The sequence below is a fragment of the Tasmannia lanceolata genome, unplaced genomic scaffold (assembly GCF_043159265.1).
Source record: "Tasmannia lanceolata isolate RefF3 unplaced genomic scaffold, GAP_Taslan_0.1 ptg000003l, whole genome shotgun sequence".
NCBI lineage: Eukaryota > Viridiplantae > Streptophyta > Magnoliopsida > Canellales > Winteraceae > Tasmannia > Tasmannia lanceolata.
Genome location: NW_027518680.1, coordinates 59,117,348 through 59,124,862, shown reverse-complemented (window position 1 = coordinate 59,124,862; position 7,515 = coordinate 59,117,348). Strand labels below are relative to the sequence as shown.

Below are 7,515 nucleotides of genomic sequence, written 5' to 3'. Positions count from 1 at the left end.
CGAAAAGAATTTACAAATGCATTTGCGGGCTTTGCGGGCCCAAGACTGATAGATCGAAAGGTATACCATTGAGTGGGCTATCCTTCTAGCAAATTACATGATAATCACACAAATGAGAGAATCTTATATATGTGGATTGGATCTGCTTAAGCAGAAAATCATTACATCTTCTGTAGAAAAATATTTTCATCCACATCTCAAACTGATTCAAGATCCCAAAAGATATAGCAGGCATAGACGATGAGAACTAATTACCGTGAAGCAGGGGGACCTTTAAGTTTTCCCTAACCACTCTTATTTCTCATTCTCAATAGATCTCCCTAAACTGAAATTCCTGCTGCATTTGTGTTGTTTATGACAATAATTTTTCAACTAATCTAATCGCATTCACAATCCGATGAGAAGAATACATGCACAGTGATTCAGTGAAAGAACGTGTTGACGACTTGATTTGTGTATAGATTATTTTCCATCATTTTCCACTGAATAAGGCGGAAACATTTCTACACAGATTTCAGATTTGATACAACAAAAAAACAAGATATTGTATGCATGCAAAGATGTAATTTCTATGAGGTGGTTGCCTTCTATGAGAGCTTTATATGGGGCTTAATACGGAAAATAACAAGATCAGCGACTCTCCGAGAAAGCTCTCTGATCTTCTCCAGCTGTTGTTGTAACAGAAACCGAATTCCGCTTCTTGAAAACCAGCGTTTGTTGGGGGTTGAAAACCAGCTTTTGTTGGGGGAGTTGACCATTGGAGAATGCAGTGACCTCTGTGTCTATGAAAATGGTGTCATCGTCCTTGAACTCTCCTCTCAAAATGCCGCTGGCCAACTCATTCTCAACGTGCTGTTAGATCACACGTTTTACGGGCCTCGCACCATAGTTGGGGTCATATCCAAGACTACCCAACAGTTCAATTGCAGCTTCACTCACCTGAATTAGGATCCTCCGGTCACTGATTCTCTTTTGTACTCGTTGCAACTGGAACGCAGAATACAAACATATGGTAAATCAAAAGCATATTAAAAGAAAACGAGAAACAATCCAGATGGGGAAAAAGGTCCAAAATTTAAAAAATTGGTAGTAATTAAAAGGTTGGAAATATAGGTTGAAATTCAAAAACCCGTAAAATCCAAACAGAAACATCAAGAAGCAAGAAAATCGAAAGCCTCTAAATATAAGCTGAATTGGAGAACTAGAATAATGAAAAATCAGCAAAAGTCAAAAGGTCTGAAATATATTGAATACTCCAACCAGATCTGACAAAAAGAACGATAAACTGCTTGAAGTAAAAAAAATAAAAAATCAAAAGATACACTGAAACGTAACAACTTTTTTTTCATATAAGTGTCAAGCGCCAAGTCTGGAAATTGTTTAAAAAAACTCCTATGCAATATACATTTGACACAAAATAAATCTTTAAAGTTGTTAAAAAAATGCTTGCAAGGAAGGATCGCCATACCTGTAATCTCACGATATAAGTGTCTAGTTCGGGTTGGGTTCGGGCTGAGAAAATCTGTTGTAAATAATGACTTAGAGCAATATGGTAATTGGCATGGAATTCAGCCACTGCAAATTAAAGCAGTGAAATGTGGATTTGGGTCTATAAGAACAAGGGATAATTTGGTCAAGGTTGTTGGTTTTGAATCTGGGTTGGTTTGTGAAGAAGAAGTCAACAATTTAGTTCAAGAGAAGAAGAAAAACTTAGTATGAGTGTTGATGAACGAAAATTAGAACATAGAATTAGCCCATCTTGTTCTATTACTTTTGATACCAAGCTTCATTTTTTAGAGGAAAGGGATGAAGAGGTATTATCAAAAAAGATCTTGACACTTAGCAGATCAAACAAGGTTAGGGGTGCATTAGAATTGTATATGTCAATTGAGGCGTCAGGTCTTCGACCCAGTATACATGCTTGTAATTCTCTCCTTTCATGTCTTTTGTGATATGGGTCTCTCAATAATGCATTGAAAGTGTTCGATATAATGAAGGAGAAGGAAACAGTTACAGGTCATACATACAGCTTGATCCTCAAAGCAGTTGCGAGTGCTCAGGGTTGTGATTCCGCTTCGAAAATGTTTGTAGAATTGGAAGGGGAACGAACGTTGAAGAAGAGTTTTGATGCTGTTGTTTACAACACAATGATAGCAGTTTGTGGAAAAGCAAATAATTGGGTTCAAATGGAGGGGCAGTGGAGAAGACTTAAGGAGGATGGTTATAGTGGAACTGTGGTTACTTATCGCGTGTTGGTTAGTACTTTTGTACGATGTGGTCAGACTGAATTGGCACTTGATGCTTTCCATGAAATGGTTCAGAATCAACTAAAACCATGTGAGGATGTTATGAAAGCTATAATTGGTGCGTGCAAAGGAGGGAAAGTGGGCTTTGGCACTTGATGTTATCCAACTTATGTTGGATAGTGGGTTGAAGCCAAATGCTATTGCATATAATGCATTGATCAATTGTCTTGGGAAGTTGACCTTGCATTTATAATTTAGAATTTAATGAAATCTTCGGGTCATGTAGCTGATGTTGTACATGTAATGCATTGCTTAGTGCCCTTTATAGGGGAAATCGATACGCCGATGTCCTTCAACTTTTTGAGAGGATTACAAGGGAGAAAAGCTCTGATTTGAATGCTCATCTGTATAATGTGTCTCTAATGTCATGTCAGAGGCTTGGTTTGTGGGATCGATGTTTGCAACTTTTGTGGCATGTGGAGGCAAGTGGAATGGCAATTTCGACTGTGTGGTATAATCATGTTATTGGTGCTTGTGAGGCTGAAAGTTGCTTTGCAAGTCTACAAACCTAATCCAGACACTTTCACTTATTTGTCATTGATAAGATCTTGCGTATGGGGATCTCTATGGGCTGAAGTGGACGAAATCTTAGATGTAAGTTTCCATTTCTTGACATGTTACATTATCTACATATTTTTAGTTTTTTTTTTTTTTTTAGTGATGTATCTACATAGTTTTAGTTTTCCCTCCATGATAAGAAGAAAGCATCTTAACATCCTATCAAGTATTCTTGCTTGCTAAATTCTGACCCAAATCTTGCTCGCCCAAGTTTATAATTTGATTATGCAGTGCTTGAGAATTCAGAGATGCTATTATGGTATGACATTTATGTTAGATTTTAAAACACTTGGCATTTGGACCTTGCCATCGTTGTCTGCCTTGAGAGATTCCTTTTCACAATAGGAGACAGTTCTTTTCTATAACTTGGACTTGGAGATGTGTTAGTGTCATTCATGGTGATCTTAGATAGCCCAACATATCTCCTTTCAATAATTTTGAAGTTGTAATGGACTTTTCTTATTTATGGTCCTTATTTTTGTTGTTTTCTTCTTTTGGTATTTTGTCAAGCAGAGGATTATAAGCATGGTAAATCTGATGCAAACCAATTATAGTTTTCTTGGTCAGGTGCTTGCTTATATATGCGTAGCTGAACTGACTTGTGCTTGACTTGTTTTTCGGTTTTTCCAAAGGAATGAAGTTTATCAATGAATAAATGATTCACATAAAGTTACAGTTTCTTGTTCGCATTACAAGTCCTCCAAATTCAAAACCTAGAATAGGTAGACAATAATTACATTTTCGATATGAGTGAGGACACCTCCACCACTTTTTTATGTTTTGTGAGATCGTTTTTAATTACAATGATGGTGGAAGTCCTTGGCAAATAAATTTATCTTGATATATATATATATATATATATATATATATATATATATATATATATTTTTTTTTTTTTGAAAGAAAGCTTTATCTTGGTATTTACTGTTAAAAAATAAAATAGAACTATGCGAATGTTAGCTAGAATTCCATCCAACAGTTTGACCTGGATTGTGGCTGAAATGGTTGGTTGAAGGCATTTGGGTGTGTGAAACAAGTTTGACGCCCTTTGTATGCATACCCAATTGTGGGTATGTGAAACAAAGTTAACATGGATTGTCACGACTGTCCCTAAGCTCTTTACTTGTAACTTCCACGGAAATCTTGAGGTGGAAGGGGATTCCTTGAACATCATTTCTTGGGGGAGGAAGCGCAGTCCATTGGCCATGAAGACCGTCCTTCTCCCATGTTCCCCGTGTTGCAAATGAAATTGCCGAGCTTCTCGCTAAGGGGAGGGAAACCATGTATCAGGGGTAATTTCTGCCCCCTCCCCCCGCGAGTAATTTTGCTTGCTGTTTTTACTTTGTTCTTTAATTAAATTCCATTACTGTTTTCAAAAAACCGTATACCCAATTTTTCATTTCTTGATTTTGGGGAGTTATCATATTGTAAATATCAAAAGGTTTAGTTTATTAATGCCTCTTGTTGTAAAACTTTGAAGGATATGGATTACCAAAAACAAAGGTTAGGCAGCAAAAAGTAAAAAGTACGCTAGTTTGAAACCCAAAAATGTGCCTGCATTTCATTATTCTGGGGTGGCATGTTGGGTAATCAGGAGTATAAGATTCATACAACTATAGAATAGATAAAAGAAGAGGATTTATTCTGCTTACAAGCATGGCTAGTGCTAGAAAACACAATGGCATTATTGTGACTGGAACAACTAGAACACCAACTCCAGGCTAAAGTCCCCTTGAGAAAAAGCTCTGAGTTCCAAGATTTAAGAAAGCAGAAGATTTCAAAGTGGGCAACATAATGTTATATTGTTTCTTGCATATGATTCGATGTCATTTGATCTGTGGCCATTTGTGATGACAATTTGCTTCCTAAGGTAGCAACTCGCTTCTAAAGGAAAATTGAACTGGACTGCAATTTCATCTGAGAATGAGCAACTTATGAGAGTTACAACATCTATTTCCCTTTCAAAGATCAGCTAGCAAGCATATTCACCAAAGCAGCATGGTAGCAATACTGAGAGAGAGAGAGAGAGCATCTGTTCTCTGAGAGACAGCGGGGATGCTGTGTGTGTATGTGTGCACACTTGTGTGGCCCAAATGTAGGTTCTCTTCCTACGGGTTTATGAACATGATTTACTTAGCATTAATCTCTCCCTGTATTCTATGTGCGGCCCAAATGTAGATGCTCTTCCTACGGGTTTATGAACTTGATTTACCTAGCATTAATCTCTCCCTGTATTCTGCGTTGTGCAACTTAATATACATTGTTTTGGAGTCGATGGGTCACCCTCTTGCATGTGTTTGTGCCCACCAAGGAAGCATGATTCTTCACTGGGAGTAGGGAGCCGCGATTCCCTGGTTCTCGAATCCGAAACGGGAATCTTCTCGAATCCCGGTTCGGATTCGCCGGAAACTCGAATCCCACTTTTGGGAATCGTGGTTTATGATTCCCCGGAAACGCGATTCCCACTTTTGGGAACCGCAGTTTAATGTTATGTGAAACCCGATTTTCCGGCGATTCCTCAGAGATTCGTTGGCGATTCCCAACTTCCCAACGACTCTCCGGCGACTCCACGATTCCCGCTTTTGACCATTCCGGGAGCCTTCGATTCCCACTTTCGATTCCCGTTTCGATTCCCGCTTTCGATTCCCGCTCTGGCAACCTTGGTGCCCACCACACCCACATGGATACAGATTGGTACCCATGAATTTCTTTTTCCAATTACTTTTAATTTTTTTTTAAATTTTTTTGTAGTATGTCACACCAGATGCATCTCTTTATAATGCACTTATCCGTGGCATGTGCCTACGAGGCCGAACCACATTGGCAAAGAAGCTTTACAAGCGAATGCGCAACAGCGGGCTTAAACCTGACGGTAAAACATGGGCATTGATGCTCCAGCACCTACCAAAGGACTCTTAGACGGTAATCAGGTATTATTCTCATCCTCATCAGGAGCACGTTATCCTATGTGCAGCCGATAAACGAAGAATCAGAAGCCATTTCTGCAAAACAAAGAATGGATTATGATCACTCAGCGCTAATCTAAAAAGAAAAAGGTGTATCTATTTGTCAAACTAATGTAACTAAAGCAAAAATACGACAGCAGATAGTGATCGTGTGTTAGAAAGTGGAATGAATGCCAGCTGAGATATGTTGCTTGTACAAATGAATAATAAGAACCATTGTTCTGAAATCGAATTGAATTATAATAACTCGTTGAAAATTTTAAGATTTTTATTAAAAGTATTAGAAAATTATTTAGAATAGAGGAAAAGGCAGGCACTACATGCTTGTTCTGAATCACGAACAAAGTTCCCAATCTTTTTTGAATGTTCTCCCCTCAGCTAATAGTGAGGCATATCAGCTGGCTCGATGTAGAGTGGAGAGATAGGCTCTTGAGGTGTTTGATCACTTTGATAGGATTTTGAGGTGTTTGATCACTTTGCCCTTCAGGGTGGTTATGTCTTTTGATTTTGTTGTGTAGCCCTTGACCAGTGCGTTGTCGAGGTTCCTATCTTTGTTATTAATAAGAGCTTCAACATTCAGACTTATTTTTTTTGAAAAAAAAATAAAGCTTCACGATTAAAAAAATTCCAATCCTGTTGTTGAAGCAAGATGGGACCCTGCAGAAAGATTTGGGAGCCAAAATGGCATATTGGTAATGAATCCCAACAGCTGTATGAACAGGTATTTGTTCCTGAATGAGAATGAGCATGTATCACTGAAGCAGTCCTCTTTAGGAAATAAGAAATGGTCAAATTGACCATAATCTTACATTTCATGAAAAATTGTTAATTAATTTATAACAAATCACACCACTTCTATGTACAAGCAGAAAAAAGAAAAAAGAGCCCTCATTTTTCTACAGACCCCAATCACGAAGGCCGCTTGTTCCTTTGTGTACCCCATTTTTTACCGCATTCCATGAATCTCCTTCCACCATCGACCTTCAAAGTGTAATGTGGAAATCTGTAATCCAGTCAATAAAGCTCTTGCACGATCCACATTGCCAATGGGGTTACATACTGGAAGTCAATCTGTTTTGCTGGTAATTAAGAATCCTCATTTAGTGAGAGAGGACACTTTGCTTTCTCTTACTTTTCATGGAATTCTTTCTTAAAAAATTACTAGCAGATGCTATTGCCACGCAACCCCTCATCTTGTTAGTCGTGAATGTAATTTTATATGAATGGACTTTTGTTGGATTTTTATCTTTTTAATCATATGTGCATATGATAAAATATAATAGTACTGATCTATCATGCTATACTTTTTACCAACAATGTTCACTATTGTTAATGGCTTCTGTAATAGTTTTTAAGATTACTACAACTGTTTTGTGGGAAATGTAAGGACAGCTTAACTTTAAGAATTTTGGTTTTGGAATGTGGAGAAATTCAGTTATCCCAAGATTCTAGTGGGACAGGACTTGGACTGTTTTTGGATGAAAATTTGATGAATATATTTTCTCTTCTTAATATTAAAAGAAATGGATGTGTTGGAATTGTTGAAAGGGAATTCTCAATTTGCTTCCAGTACTTGAGTATTTCCACAATTGTTATAAAAGTAGGAACATTTCAACATGCATGTTTATACTTGCAAGTGAAGATGCATTAGTCTAATTAGAAATAAGGAAACACAACCTCTATGA

The 7,515-nt window shown here is 37.6% G+C and overlaps 1 pseudogene; it reads left to right on the top strand.

The window, feature by feature from the left end:
* Positions 1-1,709: 1,709 nt before the first annotated feature.
* On the top strand, positions 1,710-5,894 carry LOC143863707 (pentatricopeptide repeat-containing protein At3g29290-like; annotated as a pseudogene).
* The last annotated feature ends 1,621 nt before the right edge of the window (positions 5,895-7,515 follow it).